Below are 25,169 nucleotides of genomic sequence, written 5' to 3' on the forward strand. Positions count from 1 at the left end.
ATGCCTGGAGCTCTGCACATACACTTCTGAGTGAAGCAGCCTATTTTGATCTGGTTCAATACTGATTGGCCGGCGAAGCCGGCCAATTCAGTTAAACAGCAATTCTACTTGTTGCCAAGTAGAACAAAGAAAAACCAGTCAAACAAATATATAAGGGAATCAAAAAGTGCACTGTAAAAAATGCACTTAAAAAAGAAGGGTTAACTCAGAAGAACCCATGATGGGGGATACCGAGCAGAGCACCCCGCCTAACGCCCACTGGGAGGCAAACTCCGAAACCGTCCCAGCGGACTCGGCGTTCGTGAACTCTGCCCGAATACGGGAGTGCACCAGCGCCCGGAACACTGCCACGATGTTCGTTGGGACCCCCTTCTCCAAACGCTGCTTCCTGGTCTTGTAAATGGCTACCTTAGCCACTGCCAGGAGCAGGTTAACTAGGAGATCCCTAGGCTTATTGTCTCGGGACACTGGGCACCCAAAAATAAAATGATGAGGAGAGAAGTTTAACCAGAACTGCAGGAGAAGGCTCCTCAAGAAGGACAAGAGGGGCTGCAGTCTGGCGCAACTCAAATAAATGTGAAATACGGACTCCCGCTCGCCACAGAAGGGACAGGCGGCGGGGGAATCCGTGAAGTGTGCCAAATACTCTCCTGTGCTCAGTGCACCGTGGAGGACCCTCCAACTCAAATCCCCGGCGGGACGGGGAACCAAAGCTGAATAGAGCTCTCTCCACCGGGGTCTCTCATCCTCGTTCCCAAAAAATACCCGCCTCCAGATGGTATCTGGGCGGGTGACAAGGGCGAGGTAGTGCACTATATGGAGCACCAGAGAATACAGGACTTTCCTCGGCATGCCGCGAAAACATGCCGGGGACATATCCCCCAACCTGCTGAGGTTTGGGGAGATAGGAACTCGAGGGGGTTGCCTTGGTTTGGGTTCTACGCAAAGATTCGGAGAGCTGAAGTTGATAGGTTGACAAGGCTCTCCGGTCTGCAAAACCCCCTCGATGAAGGTGCGTGAGTCGGGGTGGATGGCATCTTTAATCTCCTGGATCAAACGACGAGGGACGCGGGCAGTAAGCAGACCCATACGGGGCGCGAGCTCCTCTGCTCCTACCCAGCCTCGCCGCTCATAGTCCAGGAGATCCCCGACTCTGGTCACCTGCGCCAGGATTAGCCGGCGGCAAATAGAGGGTGAATCCAACATCCGAGCCCCCACTGCCGGATTATACAGCAGGGGCTCAGCGAGGAAATCAACCCCCGCCGCCCGCCCCTTCCTGGTCGCGGAGACCAGTTTCCAGGCCTTCAGTAAGTCCCGGTAGTATGCCGGCAGCACCGAGAGGTCTCTACCTAAACCCTCAGGCCTGATGATAAACAGTTGCCGGTCATACCTCATATTGCGCAGCTGGCGAAAGAAACTGGTTGCCAGCTGGCACCACTGCGGAGACGGATCTGCGAATAGGTATCTCTGCAGGTACTGGAGGCGGAAAGTGTGTAACTGGGAGCGGACACACACCACTCCCTGTCCACCCTCCTCCAAAGGGAGACACGCAACTCCCGCAGAGACCCAATGCTTCCCCATCCAGAGGAAATCCATCAACCTCCTCTGGATCTTGTTGATAAATTCGGGGGTTGGACCCATGGCTATCAGCCGGTGCCAAAGCTGACTGGCCACCAGCTGGTTGATCACCAGGGTCCTTCCCCTAAGGGAAAGCATTCTTGACAGATACACCCATGACCCCAGACGAGCAATGACCCGTTCTTCAAGATCACTGAAGTTTTCTGGGGCCGGGTCCTCCGCAGCAGACAGGTAGACTCCCAGATACTTGAGAGTATCGCTCTCCCACGAGACATTCCGAAACGTGGGGGGCAAAGAGTCCACCTGTAAGGGACCCACCAACATGCCGGAGCACTTGGACCAGTTGATCCGAGCAGAAGAGGCCGCGGTGTAGACCTCTTGGCACGCTTGTGCCCGCTCTAGATCATCTAGGTCCTGGGCCACAAGGAGCACGTCATCGGCATAAGCCGACAGGACTACTCGCATGTCGGGCTCCCGCAGCACCAGCCCGGTGAGCCTCCTCCTCAGTAGGCAGAGGAAGGGCTCAATGGCCAGCGCGTACAGTTGCCCAGACAGGGGGCACCCTTGACGTACTCCCCGACCAAACACAAAAGGTGCCGTCAAGGACCAGTTGATCTTCACCAGACACTCTGCAGAGGCGTACAGCATCTGGAGAAAGCCCACAAATTGTGGGCCGAAGCCAAACGCCCGCAGGGTCTCCATAAGGTAACGGTGATCCACTCTGTCAAATGCCTTCTCCTGATCTAGGGACAGGAAGGCGAGTGACAGACCAGTCCTCTGCGCGTAGTGCATCAGGTCCCGGACCAGAAAAATGTTGTCATGAATGCTCCGGCCCGGGACAGTATAGGACTGGTCGGGGTGAATCACCTCTGCCAGCACGGACTTGAGCCTCAGCGAAAGCGCTTTGGCTACGATCTTATAGTCCGTGCTGAGCAGTGAGACCGGTCGCCAATTAGAGATCTGACGGAGATCCCCCTTCTTCGGCAGCAAAGACAGTATTGCCCGCCGACACGAAAGTGGCATCTCACCGATCTCCAGGGCTTCGGCTAGGACCTCGGTGAAATCAGGTCCCAGCATCTCCCAGAAAAACTGGAAGAACTCCACAGTCAGCCCGTCTAGCCCCGGCGCTTTTCCGTGGGACATGAGACTTAGGGCTTCAGAGAGCTCGGCCAGAGTCAAAGGTAACTCAAGCGGCTCCCTTCCATCCTCACTGACCGTGGGAAGCCCCTCTAATAAGACCCTGCATTTATCTGGCTGGATGGACTCCGGAGAGAAAAGATCTACATAGAATCTCCGGGTTCTGTCCCGGATGCTCTCCGGGTCAGTCAGAGGGGTACCGTCCTCTGCCAACAGGCATGTGATATGTCTACGGTTTCCCCTCTTTTTCTCCAGCGCGTAGAAGAGGCGCGACCCGCGATCCATCTCTCGAAGGAAGTTGATGCGGGATCGCACATACGCCCCCCGAGCTCTCCGATCTTCCAAGTCCCGGAGAGTGCACTTCCTCTCTACGTACATACTCTGCAGGTATTGGTCTCCTGCCACAGACAGCCGCTTCTCGAGATCGAGCACCTCCTCCCTGAGGGCCTCGATCTCAGCATCGCGCCGCCTGCTGGCACCTTTTGTGTACTCCTGACACACGAGGCGCAGATGAACCTTGCCCACGTCCCACCACTGCTCTAACGTGGCAAAGTCTGACCTGCAACCTCTCCAGGCCATCCAAAAGTCTCGGACCGTCGTCGCAAACCCCTTGTCCTCCAACAACGTATTGTTGAAGTGCCAATATGCGGCCGAGGGTGCTGCAGGTAGCAGCGTCACCGTCACGGACGCACAATTGTGGTCTGAAAACGGCGCCAGCCTAATGGCACTGGACTGGGCTCGCGACAGGCTGTGGCTGGAAATATACAGCCTGTCGATCCGGGACCAGGATATCCGTTCACCCCTAAACACCCTAACATGGGTGAACTCAGTGGATGCCTCAGGATGTTGTTCTCGCCAGACGTCTACCAAGGAGTAGCGGGTGATGACCTCCCGCAAGGCCGACGCAGAACACGGGTGTGGCTCCGGACCATTCCGGTCTTTGCGAGCCTCGAGGGTACAGTTAAAATCACCCCCGAGCACCACGTATTCGTCTGCGTCGACTGTCTCCAGGTATTCAGACATTCTGACGAAGAACTGCCTTCTCAGAGGTCCGTTGGCAGGAGCATACACGTTCAGGAAATTAAACGTGTAGTCCTCGTGTCGGACCCTGATATGCAACAGGCGACCTGGAACAACAGCTTTGGCAAGCAGCAGCTCAGGTTGAAAGGATTCGGAAAACAGGGTCACCACCCCACAAGATGTCGAAGTGAGGTGGCTGAAAAAGACCTTGCCTCGCCACTCCAGATGCCAGCTGGCTTCAGCCTCTGGAGTGGTATGGGTTTCCTGCAGGAAACTCACAGAATACTTTCCCTTTTGTAAAAAGGAGAGTACCTGGAACCTGCGAAACCCGTCCTTACATCCATTTACGTTTAGCGTACCGATGCTCAAAGCCATTGGTAATCAAGAGTTTTGCTTCCCATAGGCGCTCAGGGTACTACACCCCGAGAAGCCTTTACGTGCTCTCGCAACACTTTGTTAAACTTTAGGACCCGAGTATGTTCGATAGTCCCGGAAAGTTTGGCCTTGTGGTTAGCCTTGATGTATACTCTGAGAGATTGGAGAATGACCGAAGCATCCTTCCACCTCTCAAGGGCCAACTGCACCTTCGTATGTCCATGTCTACAGAGGGTATCATCCAGGAAACTATCCAGCTCCCGGGCAGGGATAATGGTGATCGAGGAGTCCACCGACTCCATGGTGCCAGAGGACTCCCCTCTGAGCCCCAACTCCCCAGGCTCCTCTTGGCTAGAGAATTCAAGACCCCCGTCCTTCTCTGCGGGGGCCTCTCTCAGCCCTAGATTGGATCCCCTCCTCGGTGTTTCCACGAGGGGGTCCACTGTGCTCTCCACCTCCATCCCCGAGTCAGGCTGTTCAGGGGCAGCTGGTGGCAGCATGGCAGAGGCAGTGGTCTCCCGAGAGTCCTCGGGGGCCACAGAAGCACACATGCCACGGGTGTTCGCATCACCCACGGGTGGGCACTCACCAACCACGGGAGGGCCCTCACCATCCGCGGGAGGGCCCTCACCGTCCGCGGGAGGGCCCTCACCATCCGCGGGAGGGCCCCCACCATCCGCGGGAGGGCCCCCACCATCCGCGGGAGGGCACCCACCATCCGCGGGATGGCTCTCATCAACCATGGTGGGGCACTCCTTAGCAATGGCTTCATTGGGAGGGTCTTTCCCAGCATTCACTCCCAACAAAGTGCCCGCCCAAAACTCTGCACCAAGAGGGTTCAGGTCAGACAACTCCCAGATGTAATCGGAAGTGCTCACCACAACACCCTCCAAACCCTCATCCACGGGGGTCAGCCCTAACCCATCTCCCTCCTCTGGTGATGCAAACCGGGGCTTTTTATCCCTATGTGCGTCACCCAAAGGCGGTACAGCCGGAGGGGGATCTTGGCTGGCTCTGAAGATAGGTGCACTCGGCATGTCAAATTCACCGAAGCACAATTCTCCAGGGGATGCTCTCCAACCGAGAGGGGCGCTGGGAGGCTCCCCAACGCCCCCAGAGGCGTCGGGTACCTCCAGCTGCATTCCCTCCAGAAATTCGAGGGGGGGGGGCTGAACATTTGTGGGATCCGGCTTACACTGGTTAATCCCAACCAGTGGGTCGGACAGGACCACCTTGTGCGGAACTGATTTTTCTTTCCGCTTCCGTGACTTCAGAGGGTAAACATAATATGGTTCACTCTCAACCTCCTCAATCACCCTCTTATTGGTTTTAAATTTGCTCTTCCTGGGGATTGATTTCCCAGGAGAGGGTGCCGCTGTCTCCATAGCAGGAGTTTCCTCCCGCTCCCCTTCACCCTGTACGGTGCTTACAATGGGGTTAGGGGGTTCTTGGGGGGGGACAGCGACAGAGAGTGACTGTTTTGGGGTGACTTTTTTCTTCCCCCTCTTTTTTGAGAGGAGAGGTTCAGATGTCACTGTTTGAGTTGCGACAGTGACATCTTCTGTGGTCCCAGGGGGGACCTGGGCCCTCGAGCTCTTTTCCTTCTCCCTCTGTTCTTTGGGGAGAGGTTCAGATGTCACTGTTTCAGATGGGGCAGTGACATCTTCTGCGGTCCCAGAGGGGGCCTGGGCCTTCGAGGGCTTTTCCCTCTCTCTCCTTCTTTGGGGGAGAGGTGTAGACGTCACTGTCCGAGATGGGGCAGCGACATCTCCTGTGGTCCCAGCGGGGGCCTGGGCCCCCGAGGGCTCCGCTGCGGTGGGTGCAGCGGCACAGGGCGTTTCCTCCTGGGGGGAGACAGCGCTAACAGAGGCTGGCCGCTCCAGGGCGACCCCCTCTCCTTCCTTCCGCTCTCCAGGAAGAGGTGCAGAAGTCACTGTTCCGGATGGGACAGCGACATCTCCTGCGGTCTCAGGAGGGACCTGGGCCCCTGAGGGCCCCGCTGTGGTGGGCACAGCGGTACCGGGTGTCTTGGCAGAGGGAGGGGCGGGTGCAGGAGTTGGGATGGGTCCTCTGTTCCCTCTGAGGCAACTCCTACGAGTGTGCCCCAGCTCTCTGCACAGATAACATCTAACCCCCTCCGTGCCATAAAACACAGTGTATTCTATGCCCTCGTAGGGCACCCTAAACGAACCCTCCACAGATTCATTGCTCCCTGGCAGCAGCAGTTGTACCTGCCGCCTAAATGAGAGTACATGCCTCAGCGCCCTATCTCTGCAGCCCAAAGATAATTTTATTATGGGGGACTTAATGTCTCCCAGGGCTTGCAGGTACGGCTTCATGAGGCAATCTGGGATGAAGGGGGGCACATTTGACAGAATGACCTTTGTGCCTAACCCCTCCATGGGTTCCATAGGGATGTATTTCCCCCCTACACTGATGCCTTTCTGCACCAGGTAGTGAGTGGCAGCCAGCGTACGAAGGAAGAAAATGCCCCTCCCATACATTTTGCTGGCCGCCACCACAGCAGAGGGACCCACCACATCAGCCACAGCCCTCACATATATCTCCATGTTTAGGCCAGGTGACATTGGGCACCTCACCCCAAGCTTCCTGCTCAAACAGGGCGTGGCCCCAGCATTGTTGTTGCTGGGGTCAACGCCTGTAACTGCCACATGCGCCCATGTTGGAACTGGGACTGCAGGGGTTACGCTGCTAACAGGTGCTGGGGGAGGCGTGGCCAGGGCACTGGAAGGACCAGGCCTAGGGCTGTGACTAAGAGTGTTGTTCCTAGGGGCCACAGTTTTTGGTGTTCTATATCCGGGCGTCGCCCCTGTTGCCGCACTTGTCCTATTCCCCTTTCCAGGCATGATAAACAAATAAGCCTCTAAGTCAGGGGAAGGTATTGCTTAGTGAGAGAGGTATTGAGAGAAAACTGTCCCTTTTAGAAGAGATCTCTCTGCAAGGGGAAAAAAACAGCAGCTTTTAAAACCTGCTGCAGTTTTAAATCTTTTCCTCTTATTATTAACTCTCTCTCTCTGCTATAATAAGCAAACACCACAATTTACAAGTCTTTATAGAAAGACACAGAGCTCTCAATAGCAAGTGAGAAAAGGAATCAGGCTTTAAGAAAAACAAAAGAGTGAAATTGGAAGTTTAAACAACCAGTAAAAACCTCCAGTAGTGAGGGAGGAGAGAGGGGTGAGACTGCAGTTTTCCAGCCAGCTAAACTGCAGCTATGCTGGGTTAAATCACTGCAGCCCCTGGGTGAAAACCAAAAACGGGTTTTAAGCCTGAAAATGCACCCAAAACCCTCTATAAAACTCCCAGTATACTCACAGTATACTCCCCCACAGATCCACAGCAAAATATAACAAATAAAGAAAGAATAAAGCCGATTCCTTACCAAATGCCTGGAGCTCTGCACATACACTTCTGAGTGAAGCAGCCTATTTTGATCTGGTTCAATACTGATTGGCCGGCGAAGCCGGCCAATTCAGTTAAACAGCAATTCTACTTGTTGCCAAGTAGAACAAAGAAAAACCAGTCAAACAAATATATAAGGGAATCAGCAAGTGCACTGTAAAAAGTGCACTTAAAAATGAAGGGTTAACTCAGAAGACCCCATGATGGGGGATACCGAGCAGAGCACCCCGCCTAACGCCCACTGGGAGGCAAACTCCGAAACCGTCCCAGCGGACTCGGCGTACGTGAACTCTGCCCGAATACGGGAGTGCACCAGCGCCCGGAACACTGCCACGATGTTCGTTGGGACCCCCTTCTCCAAACGCTGCTTCCTGGTCTTGTAAATGGCTACCTTAGCCACTGCCAGGAGCAGGTTAACTAGGAGATCCCTAGGCTTATTGTCTCGGGACACTGGGCACCCAAAAATAAAATGATGAGGGGAAAAACCCAGCCAGAACTGCAGAAGAAGGCTCCTCAAAGTGGATAAGAGGGGCTGCAGTCTGGCGCAGCTCAGATAAATGTGGAATACGGACTCCCGCTCGCCACAGAAGGGACAGGCGGCGGGGGAGTCCGTGAAGTGTGCCAAATACTCTCCTGTGCTCAGTGCACCGTGGAGGACCCTCCAACTCAAATCCCCGGCGGGACGGGGAACCAAAGCTGAATAGAGCTCTCTCCACCGGGGTCTCTCGTCCTCGTTCCCAAAAAATACCCGCCTCCAGATGGTATCTGGGCGGGTGACAAGGGCGAGGTAGTGCACTATATGGAGCACCAGAGAATACAGGACTTTCCTCGGCATGCCGCGAAAACATGCCGGGGACATATCCCCCAACCTGCTGAGGTTTGGGGAGATAGGAACTCGAGGGGGTTGCCTTGGTTTGGGTTCTACGCAAAGATTCGGAGAGCTGAAGTTGATAGGGTGACAAGGCTCTCCGGTCTGCAAAACCCCCTCGATGAAGGTGCGTGAGTCGGGGTGGATAGCATCTTTAATCTCCTGGATCAAACGACGAGGGACGCGGGCAGTAAGCAGACCCATACGGGGCGCGAGCTCCTCTGCTCCTACCCAGTCTCGCCGCTCATAGTCCAGGAGATCTCCGACTCTGGTCACCTGCGCCAGGATTAGTCGGCGGCAAATAGAGGGTGAATCCAACATCCGAGCCCCCACTGCCGGATTATACAGCAGGGGCTCAGCGAGGAAATCAACCCCCGCCGCCCGCCCCTTCCTGGTCGCGGAGACCAGTTTCCAGGCCTTCAGTAAGTCCCGGTAGTATGCCGGCAGCACCGAGAGGTCTCTACCTAAACCCTCAGGCCTGATGATAAACAGTTGCCGGTCATACCTCATATTGCGCAGCTGGCGAAAGAAACTGGTTGCCAGCTGGCACCACTGCGGAGACGGATCTGCGAATAGGTATCTCTGCAGGTACTGGAGGCGGAAAGTGTGTAACTGGGAGCGGACACACACCACTCCCTGTCCACCCTCCTCCAAAGGGAGACACGCAACTCCCGCAGAGACCCAATGCTTCCCCATCCAGAGGAAATCCATCAACCTCCTCTGGATCTTGTTGATAAATTCGGGGGTTGGACCCATGGCTATCAGCCGGTGCCAAAGCTGACTGGCCACCAGCTGGTTGATCACCAGGGTCCTTCCCCTAAGGGAAAGCATTCTTGACAGATACACCCATGACCCCAGACGAGCAATGACCCGTTCTTCAAGATCACTGAAGTTTTCTGGGGCCGGGTCCTCCGCAGCAGACAGGTAGACTCCCAGATACTTGAGAGTATCGCTCTCCCACGAGACATTCCGAAACGTGGGGGGCAAAGAGTCCACCTGTAAGGGACCCACCAACATGCCGGAGCACTTGGACCAGTTGATCCGAGCAGAAGAGGCCGCGGTGTAGACCTCTTGGCACGCTTGTGCCCGCTCTAGATCATCTAGGTCCTGGGCCACAAGGAGCACGTCATCGGCATAAGCCGACAGGACTACTCGCATGTCGGGCTCCCGCAGCACCAGCCCGGTGAGCCTCCTCCTCAGTAGGCAGAGGAAGGGCTCAATGGCCAGCGCGTACAGTTGCCCAGACAGGGGGCACCCTTGACGTACTCCCCGACCAAACACAAAAGGTGCCGTCAAGGACCAGTTGATCTTCACCAGACACTCTGCAGAGGCGTACAGCATCTGGAGAAAGCCCACAAATTGTGGGCCGAAGCCAAACGCCCGCAGGGTCTCCATAAGGTAACGGTGATCCACTCTGTCAAATGCCTTCTCCTGATCTAGGGACAGGAAGGCGAGTGACAGACCAGTCCTCTGCGCGTAGTGCATCAGGTCCCGGACCAGAAAAATGTTGTCATGAATGCTCCGGCCCGGGACAGTATAGGACTGGTCGGGGTGAATCACCTCTGCCAGCACGGACTTGAGCCTCAGCGAAAGCGCTTTGGCTACGATCTTATAGTCCGTGCTGAGCAGTGAGACCGGTCGCCAATTAGAGATCTGACGGAGATCCCCCTTCTTCGGCAGCAAAGACAGTATTGCCCGCCGACACGAAAGTGGCATCTCACCGATCTCCAGGGCTTCGGCTAGGACCTCGGTGAAATCAGGTCCCAGCATCTCCCAGAAAAACTGGAAGAACTCCACAGTCAGCCCGTCTAGCCCCGGCGCTTTTCCGTGGGACATGAGACTTAGGGCTTCAGAGAGCTCGGCCAGAGTCAAAGGTAACTCAAGCGGCTCCCTTCCATCCTCACTGACCGTGGGAAGCCCCTCTAATAAGACCCTGCATTTATCTGGCTGGATGGACTCCGGAGAGAAAAGATCTACATAGAATCTCCGGGTTCTGTCCCGGATGCTCTCCGGGTCAGTCAGAGGGGTACCGTCCTCTGCCAACAGGCATGTGATATGTCTACGGTTTCCCCTCTTTTTCTCCAGCGCGTAGAAGAGGCGCGACCCGCGATCCATCTCTCGAAGGAAGTTGATGCGGGATCGCACATACGCCCCCCGAGCTCTCCGATCTTCCAAGTCCCGGAGAGTGCACTTCCTCTCTACGTACATACTCTGCAGGTATTGGTCTCCTGCCACAGACAGCCGCTTCTCGAGATCGAGCACCTCCTCCCTGAGGGCCTCGATCTCAGCATCGCGCCGCCTGCTGGCACCTTTTGTGTACTCCTGACACACGAGGCGCAGATGAACCTTGCCCACGTCCCACCACTGCTCTAACGTGGCAAAGTCTGACCTGCAACCTCTCCAGGCCATCCAAAAGTCTCGGACCGTCGTCGCAAACCCCTTGTCCTCCAACAACGTATTGTTGAAGTGCCAATATGCGGCCGAGGGTGCTGCAGGTAGCAGCGTCACCGTCACGGACGCACAATTGTGGTCTGAAAACGGCGCCAGCCTAATGGCACTGGACTGGGCTCGCGACAGGCTGTGGCTGGAAATATACAGCCTGTCGATCCGGGACCAGGATATCCGTTCACCCCTAAACACCCTAACATGGGTGAACTCAGTGGATGCCTCAGGATGTTGTTCTCGCCAGACGTCTACCAAGGAGTAGCGGGTGATGACCTCCCGCAAGGCCGACGCAGAACACGGGTGTGGCTCCGGACCATTCCGGTCTTTGCGAGCCTCGAGGGTACAGTTAAAATCACCCCCGAGCACCACGTATTCGTCTGCGTCGACTGTCTCCAGGTATTCAGACATTCTGACGAAGAACTGCCTTCTCAGAGGTCCGTTGGCAGGAGCATACATGTTCAGGAAATTAAACGTGTAGTCCTCGTGTCGGACCCTGATATGCAACAGGCGACCTGGAACAACAGCTTTGGCAAGCAGCAGCTCAGGTTGAAAGGATTCGGAAAACAGGGTCACCACCCCACAAGATGTCGAAGTGAGGTGGCTGAAAAAGACCTTGCCTCGCCACTCCAGATGCCAGCTGGCTTCAGCCTCTGGAGTGGTATGGGTTTCCTGCAGGAAACTCACAGAATACTTTCCCTTTTGTAAAAAGGAGAGTACCTGGAACCTGCGAAACCCGTCCTTACATCCATTTACGTTTAGCGTACCGATGCTCAAAGCCATTGGTAATCAAGAGTTTTGCTTCCCATAGGCGCTCAGGGTACTACACCCCGAGAAGCCTTTACGTGCTCTCGCAACACTTTGTTAAACTTTAGGACCCGAGTATGTTCGATAGTCCCGGAAAGTTTGGCCTTGTGGTTAGCCTTGATGTATACTCTGAGAGATTGGAGAATGACCGAAGCATCCTTCCACCTCTCAAGGGCCAACTGCACCTTCGTATGTCCATGTCTACAGAGGGTATCATCCAGGAAACTATCCAGCTCCCGGGCAGGGATAATGGTGATCGAGGAGTCCACCGACTCCATGGTGCCAGAGGACTCCCCTCTGAGCCCCAACTCCCCAGGCTCCTCTTGGCTAGAGAATTCAAGACCCCCGTCCTTCTCTGCGGGGGCCTCTCTCAGCCCTAGATTGGATCCCCTCCTCGGTGTTTCCACGAGGGGGTCCACTGTGCTCTCCACCTCCATCCCCGAGTCAGGCTGTTCAGGGGCAGCTGGTGGCGGCATGGCAGAGGCAGTGGTCTCCCGAGAGTCCTCGGGGGCCACAGAAGCACACATGCCACGGGTGTTCGCATCACCCACGGGTGGGCACTCACCAACCACGGGAGGGCCCTCACCATCCGCGGGAGGGCCCTCACCGTCCGCGGGAGGGCCCTCACCATCCGCGGGAGGGCCCCCACCATCCGCGGGAGGGCCCCCACCATCCGCGGGAGGGCACCCACCATCCGCGGGAGGGCACCCACCATCCGCGGGATGGCTCTCATCAACCATGGTGGGGCACTCCTTAGCAAGGGCTTCATTGGGAGGGTCTTTCCCAGCATTCACTCCCAACAAAGTGCCCGCCCAAAACTCTGCACCAAGAGGGTTCAGGTCAGACAACTCCCAGATGTAATCGGAAGTGCTCACCACAACACCCTCCAAACCCTCATCCACGGGGGTCAGCCCTAACCCATCTCCCTCCTCTGGTGATGCAAACCGGGGCTTTTTATCCCTATGTGCGTCACCCAAAGGCGGTACAGCCGGAGGGGGATCTTGGCTGGCTCTGAAGATAGGTGCACTCGGCATGTCAAATTCACCGAAGCACAATTCTCCAGGGGATGCTCTCCAACCGAGAGGGGCGCTGGGAGGCTCCCCAACGCCCCCAGAGGCGTCGGGTACCTCCAGCTGCATTCCCTCCAGAAATTCGAGGGGGGGGGGCTGAACATTTGTGGGATCCGGCTTACACTGGTTAATCCCAACCAGTGGGTCGGACAGGACCACCTTGTGCGGAACTGATTTTTCTTTCCGCTTCCGTGACTTCAGAGGGTAAACATAATATGGTTCACTCTCAACCTCCTCAATCACCCTCTTATTGGTTTTAAATTTGCTCTTCCTGGGGATTGATTTCCCAGGAGAGGGTGCCGCTGTCTCCATAGCAGGAGTTTCCTCCCGCTCCCCTTCACCCTGTACGGTGCTTACAATGGGGTTAGGGGGTTCTTGGGGGGGGACAGCGACAGAGAGTGACTGTTTTGGGGTGACTTTTTTCTTCCCCCTCTTTTTTGAGAGGAGAGGTTCAGATGTCACTGTTTGAGTTGCGACAGTGACATCTTCTGTGGTCCCAGGGGGGACCTGGGCCCTCGAGCTCTTTTCCTTCTCCCTCTGTTCTTTGGGGAGAGGTTCAGATGTCACTGTTTCAGATGGGGCAGTGACATCTTCTGCGGTCCCAGAGGGGGCCTGGGCCTTCGAGGGCTTTTCCCTCTCTCTCCTTCTTTGGGGGAGAGGTGTAGACGTCACTGTCCGAGATGGGGCAGCGACATCTCCTGTGGTCCCAGCGGGGGCCTGGGCCCCCGAGGGCTCCGCTGCGGTGGGTGCAGCGGCACAGGGCGTTTCCTCCTGGGGGGAGACAGCGCTAACAGAGGCTGGCCGCTCCAGGGCGACCCCCTCTCCTTCCTTCCGCTCTCCAGGAAGAGGTGCAGAAGTCACTGTTCCGGATGGGACAGCGACATCTCCTGCGGTCTCAGGAGGGACCTGGGCCCCTGAGGGCCCCGCTGTGGTGGGCACAGCGGTACCGGGTGTCTTGGCAGAGGGAGGGGCGGGTGCAGGAGTTGGGATGGGTCCTCTGTTCCCTCTGAGGCAACTCCTACGAGTGTGCCCCAGCTCTCTGCACAGATAACATCTAACCCCCTCCGTGCCATAAAACACAGTGTATTCTATGCCCTCGTAGGGCACCCTAAACGAACCCTCCACAGATTCATTGCTCCCTGGCAGCAGCAGTTGTACCTGCCGCCTAAATGAGAGTACATGCCTCAGCGCCCTATCTCTGCAGCCCAAAGATAATTTTATTATGGGGGACTTAATGTCTCCCAGGGCTTGCAGGTACGGCTTCATGAGGCAATCTGGGATGAAGGGGGGCACATTTGACAGAATGACCTTTGTGCCTAACCCCTCCATGGGTTCCATAGGGATGTATTTCCCCCCTACACTGATGCCTTTCTGCACCAGGTAGTGAGTGGCAGCCAGCGTACGAAGGAAGAAAATGCCCCTCCCATACATTTTGCTGGCCGCCACCACAGCAGAGGGACCCACCACATCAGCCACAGCCCTCACATATATCTCCATGTTTAGGCCAGGTGACATTGGGCACCTCACCCCAAGCTTCCTGCTCAAACAGGGCGTGGCCCCAGCATTGTTGTTGCTGGGGTCAACGCCTGTAACTGCCACATGCGCCCATGTTGGAACTGGGACTGCAGGGGTTACGCTGCTAACAGGTGCTGGGGGAGGCGTGGCCAGGGCACTGGAAGGACCAGGCCTAGGGCTGTGACTAAGAGTGTTGTTCCTAGGGGCCACAGTTTTTGGTGTTCTATATCCGGGCGTCGCCCCTGTTGCCGCACTTGTCCTATTCCCCTTTCCAGGCATGATAAACAAATAAGCCTCTAAGTCAGGGGAAGGTATTGCTTAGTGAGAGAGGTATTGAGAGAAAACTGTCCCTTTTAGAAGAGATCTCTCTGCAAGGGGAAAAAAACAGCAGCTTTTAAAACCTGCTGCAGTTTTAAATCTTTTCCTCTTATTATTAACTCTCTCTCTCTGCTATAATAAGCAAACACCACAATTTACAAGTCTTTATAGAAAGACACAGAGCTCTCAATAGCAAGTGAGAAAAGGAATCAGGCTTTAAGAAAAACAAAAGAGTGAAATTGGAAGTTTAAACAACCAGTAAAAACCTCCAGTAGTGAGGGAGGAGAGAGGGGTGAGACTGCAGTTTTCCAGCCAGCTAAACTGCAGCTATGCTGGGTTAAATCACTGCAGCCCCTGGGTGAAAACCAAAAACGGGTTTTAAGCCTGAAAATGCACCCAAAACCCTCTATAAAACTCCCAGTATACTCACAGTATACTCCCCCACAGATCCACAGCAAAATATAACAAATAAAGAAAGAATAAAGCCGATTCCTTACCAAATGCCTGGAGCTCTGCACATACACTTCTGAGTGAAGCAGCCTATTTTGATCTGGTTCAATACTGATTGGCCGGCGAAGCCGGCCAATTCAGTTAAACAGCAATTCTACTTGTTGCCAAGTAGAACAAAGAAAAACCAGTCAAACAAATATATAAGGGAATCAGCAAGTGCACTGTAAAAAATGCACTTAAAAAAGAAGGGTTAACTCAGAAGAACCCCTGATGGGGGATACCGAGCAGAGCACCCCGCCTAACGCCCACTGGGAGGTAAACTCCGAAACCGTCCCAGCGGACTCGGCGTACGTGAACTCTGCCCGAATACGGGAGTGCACCAGCGCCCGGAACACTGCCACGATGTTCGTTGGGACCCCCTTCTCCAAACGCTGCTTCCTGGTCTTGTAAATGGCTACCTTAGCCACTGCCAGGAGCAGGTTAACTAGGAGATCCCTAGGCTTATTGTCTCGGGACACTGGGCACCCAAAAATAAAATGATGAGGGGAAAAACCCAGCCAGAACTGCAGAAGAAGGCTCCTCAAAGTGGATAAGAGGGGCTGCAGTCTGGCGCAGCTCAGATAAATGTGGAATACGGACTCCCGCTCGCCACAGAAGGGACAGGCGGCGGGGGAGTCCGTGAAGTGTGCCAAATACTCTCCTGTGCTCAGTGCACCGTGGAGGACCCTCCAACTCAAATCCCCGGCGGGACGGGGAACCAAAGCTGAATAGAGCTCTCTCCACCGGGGTCTCTCGTCCTCGTTCCCAAAAAATACCCGCCTCCAGATGGTATCTGGGCGGGTGACAAGGGCGAGGTAGTGCACTATATGGAGCACCAGAGAATACAGGACTTTCCTCGGCATGCCGCGAAAACATGCCGGGGACATATCCCCCAACCTGCTGAGGTTTGGGGAGATAGGAACTCGAGGGGGTTGCCTTGGTTTGGGTTCTACGCAAAGATTCGGAGAGCTGAAGTTGATAGGGTGACAAGGCTCTCCGGTCTGCAAAACCCCCTCGATGAAGGTGCGTGAGTCGGGGTGGATAGCATCTTTAATCTCCTGGATCAAACGACGAGGGACGCGGGCAGTAAGCAGACCCATACGGGGCGCGAGCTCCTCTGCTCCTACCCAGTCTCGCCGCTCATAGTCCAGGAGATCTCCGACTCTGGTCACCTGCGCCAGGATTAGTCGGCGGCAAATAGAGGGTGAATCCAACATCCGAGCCCCCACTGCCGGATTATACAGCAGGGGCTCAGCGAGGAAATCAACCCCCGCCGCCCGCCCCTTCCTGGTCGCGGAGACCAGTTTCCAGGCCTTCAGTAAGTCCCGGTAGTATGCCGGCAGCACCGAGAGGTCTCTACCTAAACCCTCAGGCCTGATGATAAACAGTTGCCGGTCATACCTCATATTGCGCAGCTGGCGAAAGAAACTGGTTGCCAGCTGGCACCACTGCGGAGACGGATCTGCGAATAGGTATCTCTGCAGGTACTGGAGGCGGAAAGTGTGTAACTGGGAGCGGACACACACCACTCCCTGTCCACCCTCCTCCAAAGGGAGACACGCAACTCCCGCAGAGACCCAATGCTTCCCCATCCAGAGGAAATCCATCAACCTCCTCTGGATCTTGTTGATAAATTCGGGGGTTGGACCCATGGCTATCAGCCGGTGCCAAAGCTGACTGGCCACCAGCTGGTTGATCACCAGGGTCCTTCCCCTAAGGGAAAGCATTCTTGACAGATACACCCATGACCCCAGACGAGCAATGACCCGTTCTTCAAGATCACTGAAGTTTTCTGGGGCCGGGTCCTCCGCAGCAGACAGGTAGACTCCCAGATACTTGAGAGTATCGCTCTCCCACGAGACATTCCGAAACGTGGGGGGCAAAGAGTCCACCTGTAAGGGACCCACCAACATGCCGGAGCACTTGGACCAGTTGATCCGAGCAGAAGAGGCCGCGGTGTAGACCTCTTGGCACGCTTGTGCCCGCTCTAGATCATCTAGGTCCTGGGCCACAAGGAGCACGTCATCGGCATAAGCCGACAGGACTACTCGCATGTCGGGCTCCCGCAGCACCAGCCCGGTGAGCCTCCTCCTCAGTAGGCAGAGGAAGGGCTCAATGGCCAGCGCGTACAGTTGCCCAGACAGGGGGCACCCTTGACGTACTCCCCGACCAAACACAAAAGGTGCCGTCAAGGACCAGTTGATCTTCACCAGACACTCTGCAGAGGCGTACAGCATCTGGAGAAAGCCCACAAATTGTGGGCCGAAGCCAAACGCCCGCAGGGTCTCCATAAGGTAACGGTGATCCACTCTGTCAAATGCCTTCTCCTGATCTAGGGACAGGAAGGCGAGTGACAGACCAGTCCTCTGCGCGTAGTGCATCAGGTCCCGGACCAGAAAAATGTTGTCATGAATGCTCCGGCCCGGGACAGTATAGGACTGGTCGGGGTGAATCACCTCTGCCAGCACGGACTTGAGCCTCAGCGAAAGCGCTTTGGCTACGATCTTATAGTCCGTGCTGAGCAGTGAGACCGGTCGCCAATTAGAGATCTGACGGAGATCCCCCTTCTTCGGCAGCAAAGACAGTATTGCCCGCCGACACGAAAGTGGCATCTCACCGATCTCCAGGGCTTCGGCTAGGACCTCGGTGAAATCAGGTCCCAGCATCTCCCAGAAAAACTGGAAGAACTCCACAGTCAGCCCGTCTAGCCCCGGCGCTTTTCCGTGGGACATGAGACTTAGGGCTTCAGAGAGCTCGGCCAGAGTCAAAGGTAACTCAAGCGGCTCCCTTCCATCCTCACTGACCGTGGGAAGCCCCTCTAATAAGACCCTGCATTTATCTGGCTGGATGGACTCCGGAGAGAAAAGATCTACATAGAATCTCCGGGTTCTGTCCCGGATGCTCTCCGGGTCAGTCAGAGGGGTACCGTCCTCTGCCAACAGGCATGTGATATGTCTACGGTTTCCCCTCTTTTTCTCCAGCGCGTAGAAGAGGCGCGACCCGCGATCCATCTCTCGAAGGAAGTTGATGCGGGATCGCACATACGCCCCCCGAGCTCTCCGATCTTCCAAGTCCCGGAGAGTGCACTTCCTCTCTACGTACATACTCTGCAGGTATTGGTCTCCTGCCACAGACAGCCGCTTCTCGAGATCGAGCACCTCCTCCCTGAGGGCCTCGATCTCAGCATCGCGCCGCCTGCTGGCACCTTTTGTGTACTCCTGACACACGAGGCGCAGATGAACCTTGCCCACGTCCCACCACTGCTCTAACGTGGCAAAGTCTGACCTGCAACCTCTCCAGGCCATCCAAAAGTCTCGGACCGTCGTCGCAAACCCCTTGTCCTCCAACAACGTATTGTTGAAGTGCCAATATGCGGCCGAGGGTGCTGCAGGTAGCAGCGTCACCGTCACGGACGCACAATTGTGGTCTGAAAACGGCGCCAGCCTAATGGCACTGGACTGGGCTCGCGACAGGCTGTGGCTGGAAATATACAGCCTGTCGATCCGGGACCAGGATATCCGTTCACCCCTAAACACCCTAACATGGGTGAACTCAGTGGATGCCTCAGGATGTTGTTCTCGCCAGACGTCTACCAAGGAGTAGCGGGTGATGACCTCCCGCAAGGCCGACGCAGAACACGGGTGTGGCTCCGGACCATTCCGGTCTTTGCGAGCCTCGAGGGTACAGTTAAAATCACCCCCGAGCACCACGTATTCGTCTGCGTCGACTGTCTCCAGGTATTCAGACATTCTGACGAAGAACTGCCTTCTCAGAGGTCCGTTGGCAGGAGCATACACGTTCAGGAAATTAAACGTGTAGTCCTCGTGTCGGACCCTGATATGCAACAGGCGACCTGGAACAACAGCTTTGGCAAGCAGCAGCTCAGGTTGAAAGGATTCGGAAAACAGGGTCACCACCCCACAAGATGTCGAAGTGAGGTGGCTGAAAAAGACCTTGCCTCGCCACTCCAGATGCCAGCTGGCTTCAGCCTCTGGAGTGGTATGGGTTTCCTGCAGGAAACTCACAGAATACTTTCCCTTTTGTAAAAAGGAGAGTACCTGGAACCTGCGAAACCCGTCCTTACATCCATTTACGTTTAGCGTACCGATGCTCAAAGCCATTGGTAATCAAGAGTTTTGCTTCCCATAGGCGCTCAGGGTACTACACCCCGAGAAGCCTTTACGTGCTCTCGCAACACTTTGTTAAACTTTAGGACCCGAGTATGTTCGATAGTCCCGGAAAGTTTGGCCTTGTGGTTAGCCTTGATGTATACTCTGAGAGATTGGAGAATGACCGAAGCATCCTTCCACCTCTCAAGGGCCAACTGCACCTTCGTATGTCCATGTCTACAGAGGGTATCATCCAGGAAACTATCCAGCTCCCGGGCAGGGATAATGGTGATCGAGGAGTCCACCGACTCCATGGTGCCAGAGGACTCCCCTCTGAGCCCCAACTCCCCAGGCTCCTCTTGGCTAGAGAATTCAAGACCCCCGTCCTTCTCTGCGGGGGCCTCTCTCAGCCCTAGATTGGATCCCCTCCTCGGTGTTTCCACGAGGGGGTCCACTGTGCTCTCCACCTCCATCCCCGAGTCAGGCTGTTCAGGGGCAGCTGGTGGCGGCATGGCAGAGGCAGTGGTCTCCCGAGAGTCCTCGGGGGCCACAGAAGCACACATGCCACGGGTGTTCGCATCACCCACGGGTGGGCACTCACCAACCACGGGAGGGCCCTCACCATCCGCGGGAGGGCCCTCACCGTCCGCGGGAGGGCCCTCACCATCCGCGGGAGGGCCCCCACCATCCGCGGGAGGGCACCCACCATCCGCGGGATGGCTCTCATCAACCATGGTGGGGCACTCCTTAGCAAGGGCTTCATTGGGAGGGTCTTTCCCAGCATTCACTCCCAACAAAGTGCCCGCCCAAAACTCTGCACCAAGAGGGTTCAGGTCAGACAACTCCCAGATGTAATCGGAAGTGCTCACCACAACACCCTCCAAACCCTCATCCACGGGGGTCAGCCCTAACCCATCTCCCTCCTCTGGTGATGCAAACCGGGGCTTTTTATCCCTATGTGCGTCACCCAAAGGCGGTACAGCCGGAGGGGGATCTTGGCTGGCTCTGAAGATAGGTGCACTCGGCATGTCAAATTCACCGAAGCACAATTCTCCAGGGGATGCTCTCCAACCGAGAGGGGCGCTGGGAGGCTCCCCAACGCCCCCAGAGGCGTCGGGTACCTCCAGCTGCATTCCCTCCAGAAATTCGAGGGGGGGGGGCTGAACATTTGTGGGATCCGGCTTACACTGGTTAATCCCAACCAGTGGGTCGGACAGGACCACCTTGTGCGGAACTGATTTTTCTTTCCGCTTCCGTGACTTCAGAGGGTAAACATAATATGGTTCACTCTCAACCTCCTCAATCACCCTCTTATTGGTTTTAAATTTGCTCTTCCTGGGGATTGATTTCCCAGGAGAGGGTGCCGCTGTCTCCATAGCAGGAGTTTCCTCCCGCTCCCCTTCACCCTGTACGGTGCTTACAATGGGGTTAGGGGGTTCTTGGGGGGGGACAGCGACAGAGAGTGACTGTTTTGGGGTGACTTTTTTCTTCCCCCTCTTTTTTGAGAGGAGAGGTTCAGATGTCACTGTTTGAGTTGCGACAGTGACATCTTCTGTGGTCCCAGGGGGGACCTGGGCCCTCGAGCTCTTTTCCTTCTCCCTCTGTTCTTTGGGGAGAGGTTCAGATGTCACTGTTTCAGATGGGGCAGTGACATCTTCTGCGGTCCCAGAGGGGGCCTGGGCCTTCGAGGGCTTTTCCCTCTCTCTCCTTCTTTGGGGGAGAGGTGTAGACGTCACTGTCCGAGATGGGGCAGCGACATCTCCTGTGGTCCCAGCGGGGGCCTGGGCCCCCGAGGGCTCCGCTGCGGTGGGTGCAGCGGCACAGGGCGTTTCCTCCTGGGGGGAGACAGCGCTAACAGAGGCTGGCCGCTCCAGGGCGACCCCCTCTCCTTCCTTCCGCTCTCCAGGAAGAGGTGCAGAAGTCACTGTTCCGGATGGGACAGCGACATCTCCTGCGGTCTCAGGAGGGACCTGGGCCCCTGAGGGCCCCGCTGTGGTGGGCACAGCGGTACCGGGTGTCTTGGCAGAGGGAGGGGCGGGTGCAGGAGTTGGGATGGGTCCTCTGTTCCCTCTGAGGCAACTCCTACGAGTGTGCCCCAGCTCTCTGCACAGATAACATCTAACCCCCTCCGTGCCATAAAACACAGTGTATTCTATGCCCTCGTAGGGCACCCTAAACGAACCCTCCACAGATTCATTGCTCCCTGGCAGCAGCAGTTGTACCTGCCGCCTAAATGAGAGTACATGCCTCAGCGCCCTATCTCTGCAGCCCAAAGATAATTTTATTATGGGGGACTTAATGTCTCCCAGGGCTTGCAGGTACGGCTTCATGAGGCAATCTGGGATGAAGGGGGGCACATTTGACAGAATGACCTTTGTGCCTAACCCCTCCATGGGTTCCATAGGGATGTATTTCCCCCCTACACTGATGCCTTTCTGCACCAGGTAGTGAGTGGCAGCCAGCGTACGAAGGAAGAAAATGCCCCTCCCATACATTTTGCTGGCCGCCACCACAGCAGAGGGACCCACCACATCAGCCACAGCCCTCACATATATCTCCATGTTTAGGCCAGGTGACATTGGGCACCTCACCCCAAGCTTCCTGCTCAAACAGGGCGTGGCCCCAGCATTGTTGTTGCTGGGGTCAACGCCTGTAACTGCCACATGCGCCCATGTTGGAACTGGGACTGCAGGGGTTACGCTGCTAACAGGTGCTGGGGGAGGCGTGGCCAGGGCACTGGAAGGACCAGGCCTAGGGCTGTGACTAAGAGTGTTGTTCCTAGGGGCCACAGTTTTTGGTGTTCTATATCCGGGCGTCGCCCCTGTTGCCGCACTTGTCCTATTCCCCTTTCCAGGCATGATAAACAAATAAGCCTCTAAGTCAGGGGAAGGTATTGCTTAGTGAGAGAGGTATTGAGAGAAAACTGTCCCTTTTAGAAGAGATCTCTCTGCAAGGGGAAAAAAACAGCAGCTTTTAAAACCTGCTGCAGTTTTAAATCTTTTCCTCTTATTATTAACTCTCTCTCTCTGCTATAATAAGCAAACACCACAATTTACAAGTCTTTATAGAAAGACACAGAGCTCTCAATAGCAAGTGAGAAAAGGAATCAGGCTTTAAGAAAAACAAAAGAGTGAAATTGGAAGTTTAAACAACCAGTAAAAACCTCCAGTAGTGAGGGAGGAGAGAGGGGTGAGACTGCAGTTTTCCAGCCAGCTAAACTGCAGCTATGCTGGGTTAAATCACTGCAGCCCCTGGGTGAAAACCAAAAACGGGTTTTAAGCCTGAAAATGCACCCAAAACCCTCTATAAAACTCCCAGTATACTCACAGTATACTCCCCCACAGATCCACAGCAAAATATAACAAATAAAGAAAGAATAAAGCCGATTCCTTACCAAATGCCTGGAGCTCTGCACATACACTTCTGAGTGAAGCAGCCTATTTTGATCTGGTTCAATACTGATTGGCCGGCGAAGCCGGCCAATTCAGTTAAACAGCAATTCTACTTGTTGCCAAGTAGAACAAAGAAAAACCAGTCAAACAAATATATAAGGGAATCAGCAAGTGCACTGTAAAAAATGCACTTAAAAAAGAAGGGTTAACTCAGAAGAACCCCTGATGGGGGATACCGAGCAGAGCACCCCGCCTAACGCCCACTGGGAGGCAAACTCCGAAACCGTCCCAGCGGACTCGGCGTACGTGAACTCTGCCCGAATACGAGAGTGCACCAGCGCCCGGAACACTGCCACGATGTTCGTTGGGACCCCCTTCTCCAAACGCTGCTTCCTGGTCTTGTAAATGGCTACCTTAGCCACTGCCAGGAGCAGGTTGACCAGGAGATCCCTAGGCTTATTGTCTCGGGACACTGGGCACCCAAAAATAAAATGATGAGGAGAGAAGTTTAACCAGAACTGCAGGAGAAGGCTCCTCAAGAAGGACAAGAGGGGCTGCAGTCTGGCGCAACTCAAATAAATGTGAAATACGGACTCCCGCTCGCCACAGAAAGGACAGGCGGCGGGGGAGTCCGTGAAGTGTGCCAAATACTCTCCTGTGCTCAGTGCACCGTGGAGGACCCTCCAACTCAAATCCCCGGCGGGACGGGGAACCAAAGCTGAATAGAGCTCTCTCCACCGGGGCCTCTCGCCCTCGTTCCCAAAAAATACCCGCCTCCAGATGGTATCTGGGCGGGTGACAAGGGCGAGGTAGTGCACTATATGGAGCACCAGAGAGTACAGGACTTTCCTCGGCATGCCGCGAAAACATGCCGGGGACATATCCCCCAACCTGCTGAGGTTTGGGGAGATAGGAGCCCGAGGGGGTTGCCTTGGTTTGGGTTCTACGCAAAGATCCGGAGAGCTGAAGTTGATAGGTTGACAAGGCTCTCCGGTCTGCAAAACCCCCTCGATGAAGGTGTGTGAGTCGGGGTGGATGGCATCTTTAATCTCCTGGATCAAACGACGAGGGACGCGGGCAGTAAGCAGACCCATACGGGGCGCGAGCTCCTCTGCTCCTACCCAGTCTCGCCGCTCATAGTCCAGGAGATCTCCGACTCTGGTCACCTGCGCCAGGATTAGTCGGCGGCAAATAGAGGGTGAATCCAACATCCGAGCCCCCACTGCCGGATTATACAGCAGGGGCTCGGCGAGGAAATCAACCCCCACCGCCTGTTCCTTCCTGGTCGCGGAGACCAATTTCCAGGCCTTCAGTAAGTCCCGGTAGTATGCCGGCAGCACCGAGAGGTCTCTACCTAAACCCTCAGGCCTGATGATAAACAATTGCCGGTCATACCTCATATTGCGCAGCTGGCGAAAGAAAAAGGTCGCCAGCTGGCACCACTGCGGAGACGGATCTGCGAATAGGTATCTCTGCAGGTACTTGAGGTGGAAAGTGTGTAACTGGGAGCGGACACACACCACTCCCTGTCCACCCTCCTCCAAAGGGAGACACGCAACTCCCGCAGAAACCCAATGCTTCCCCATCCAGAGGAAATCCATCAACCTCCTCTGGATCTTGTTGATAAATTCGGGGGTTGGACCCATGGCTATCAGCCGGTGCCAAAGCTGACTGGCCACCAGCTGATTAATCACCAGGGTCCTTCCCCTAAGGGAAAGCATTCTCGACAGATACACCCATGACCCCAGACGAGCAATGACCCGTTCTTCAAGATCACTGAAGTTTTCTGGGGCCGGGTCCTCCGCAGCAGACAGGTAGACTCCCAGATACTTGAGAGTATCGCTCTCCCACGAGACATTCCGAAACGTGGGGGGCAAAGAGTCCACCTGTAAGGGACCCACCAACATGCCAGAGCACTTGGACCAGTTGATCCGAGCAGAAGAGGCCGCGGTGTAGACCTCTTGGCACGCTTGTGCCCGCTCTAGATCATCTAGGTCCTGGGCCACGAGGAGCACGTCATCGGCATAAGCCGACAGGACTACTCGCATGTCGGGCTCCCGCAGCACCAGCCCGGTGAGCCTCCTCCTCAGTAGGCAGAGGAAGGGCTCAATGGCCAGCGCGTACAGTTGCCCAGACAGGGGGCACCCTTGACGTACTCCCCGACCAAACACAAAAGGTGCCGTCAGGGACCAGTTGATCTTCACCAGACACTCTGCAGAGGCGTACAGCATCTGGAGAAAGCCCACAAATTGTGGGCCGAAGCCAAACGCCCGCAGGGTCTCCATAAGGTAACGGTGATCCACTCTGTCAAACGCCTTCTCCTGATCTAGGGACAGGAAGGCGAGTGATAGACCAGTCCTCTGCGCGTAGTGCATCAGGTCCCGGACCAGAAAAATGTTGTCATGAATGCTCCGGCCCGGGACAGTATAGGACTGGTCGGGGTGAATCACCTCTGCCAGCACGGACTTGAGCCTCAGCGAAAGCGCTTTGGCTACGATCTTATAGTCCGTGCTGAGCAGTGAGACCGGTCGCCAATTAGAGATCTGACGGAGATCCCCCTTCTTCGGCAGCAAAGACAGTATTGCCCGCCGACACGAAAGTGGCATCTCACCGATCTCCAGGGCTT

Source organism: Ascaphus truei, chromosome 1 (genome assembly GCF_040206685.1).
Source record: "Ascaphus truei isolate aAscTru1 chromosome 1, aAscTru1.hap1, whole genome shotgun sequence".
Taxonomy (NCBI): domain Eukaryota; kingdom Metazoa; phylum Chordata; class Amphibia; order Anura; family Ascaphidae; genus Ascaphus; species Ascaphus truei.